Consider the following 2,500-nt stretch of genomic DNA (forward strand, 5'->3'; position numbering starts at 1 on the left):
TTACGGATGCATTATTTACCAATCTGCTTCAAAAACATGACTTGGGAAAATAGACCGGATCCAGTCACAGGCTTTAAGGTTATGTTGTGGAGCTACTACATCAACCCTAGTGCCAGTATTACAAGTAAAAATGAACGAAAAACCTTTGGACAAGAGGAGAGATCAACTCTCAGCAGTTTATCGGGCAACTTTAAAAGGATCCAAGCAAGGATATCCGACTTGTCTAGTGCTACCAATCTGCCAAGAAAAAGAGAAAACAAAAAAGAATAGTTTTGGGTGGATTATAGGAGACATATGTAATAAAGTTAAAATTGACAATATTAAAGTTAGTCCTACAGTACCAATGCCTGCAATACCACCGTGATGTTTGATAACCCAAAAGAAAACATGCAATTACTAAAGAATAGAAATTTAAATAGTTACCGGATAGAAAAATGGATTGAGATATGATATATACGGATGCATCAAAAACTATATAAAAAAAAATAAGGTAAGAGCTGTAGCAGTTATCCCACAAGGAAACATAGTATTAAATAAAATATTCAGTGATAAACTATCTGTTTTTACGGGGGAATTGGTAGCAATTTATATGGCATTTAACTGGATAGAGGAAAACAAAGCAAGGAAAGTAGTTGTGTGCTCGCAGTCCAACAGTGTATTGATGAGCATAAAAAACATAGCATCAGAAACAAGACAAGATTTAGTTTATGAAATAGTTCAGGTAATCTATAGAATAAATAAAGCGGGAGGTGTGGTAACATTTCTTTGGGTTCCTTGGAAGATATTGTAGGATGGAATTCACAACCCATAGGATATAAAGCATTATACACGTATTTAAAAAACATTGGGTTAAATAAAAGAATATAGAGTAGGGATCCATCTTGATCCACACTCCATTTCAAACAGAAGGTTGCTTGGCGAAACAACCGCCCACCTCCGGAATCAGTCCCCGCCCATTCCCCTTAGGCGCGAAATTCATTTGAGCGAAAGACATTGGAATGAGAGGAGCTCTTTAAAGCTCCTGAGAATCTTAAAAAGCTTACAGAAAACGAGAAAACTTACAGCGGGTGCCTGTCGGACATTCACCGTCGTTTTCGATGATTTCCCCTCGGAGCAAGGATTCGATGTCTGGAGTCTTTGGCGCAATCAAGCTTCTCCTCTGCCTGGAACGGCCGTTGACGGACCCGCCAGCTTTAAGGGAGACCAGCGAGCCGGAGATGTAAGTAAATATATGTATATATGTATCGTATACCGCATGTTTTTTTTCTTGTAAAATGAGAATCATTTGACTCACCAGACTGCGATTGGGTTAAAACGATCGCGTTAGGATCTTACGGCAAATCCTCTATGAAACTAAATAATGAATACACATAATATTAAATAATTCGAAGGTTTAAACACACCTCGAAAATCATCTTCCAACTTTGTAAGACCGTTTAAGCAAAGTTCATCGTCTTTCACTTCGTCGTCATCGGCTGTTAAAAAAAAAAAAAGGTATTAACATCGTCGTACAAGTGTAATGCTTTTAACGTTTAAATGCTTAAATGGAGTTAAACCAATGTCTAATAACATGGTAAAGCAGAGGTAATGGTGTTGTGTGTGTGTGTGTGTGTGTGTGTGTGTGTGCGTGTGTGTGTGTGTGTATGTGTGTGTGTGTGTGAGTGTGTGTGCGTGCGTGTGTGTGTGTGTGCGTGCGTGTCCTGTTGATTCAAACGGTCATAAACATTTAAACTGTCAGATGGGAAGTCAGTAAAAACTGAACCCTCCTTTTGTCCCCCAAAACTGACCTGTTGATTCAAACGACCGTAAAGACCAGTTGCTACGTGACACTGTGTTCTGCGATAGTTTTTTCCATCTGTTTAAATATGTTTTCGTGAGGTACGGAAGTTGTTTCAGTGCGTACGAATGTGTGTGTGTGTGTGTGTGTGTGTGTGTGTGTGTGTGTGTGTGTGTGCGTGTGTGTGTGTGTGTGCGTGTGTGTGTGTGTGTGTGTGTGTGCGTGTGTGCGTGCGTGTGTGTGTGTGTGTGTGTGTGTGAAGTGTGTGTGTGTGTGCGTGTGTGTGCGTGTGTGCGTGTCCACCAAAAACTTCCAATCCACGGTAGATAACGATGAAATATCGAGAAAGGGCTTCCGTCTCTTCTTTCTTTTAGCTGAAAACTGAATACGATTTAGAAACACTCGACTTTTTTGCGGAGCGTCAATGTAAGTTTTATTATTTTTATAAATCGAAACAGGCGTTTCACTAATCATGACCGAATCGAACAAGTCTTTACGCTAACGTATAAAGCTCCAATAATGACTAAGCCTTACACTGCCCTTTTGTACCCCTCCTCTGCGTGTGTGTGTGTGTGTGTGGTGTGTGTGTGTGTGTGTGTGAAGTGCGTGCGTGTCCACATCTCCACACGTAACATTCCCAACCATCAATACTTCGAAATCTGGAAGTTGTTTCAAACGATCGTAAACATTTAAACTATCAAATATATGGTCACATGCTGCTCA

Source organism: Nerophis ophidion, linkage group LG15 (assembly GCF_033978795.1).
Source record: "Nerophis ophidion isolate RoL-2023_Sa linkage group LG15, RoL_Noph_v1.0, whole genome shotgun sequence".
Taxonomy (NCBI): Eukaryota; Metazoa; Chordata; class Actinopteri; order Syngnathiformes; family Syngnathidae; genus Nerophis; species Nerophis ophidion.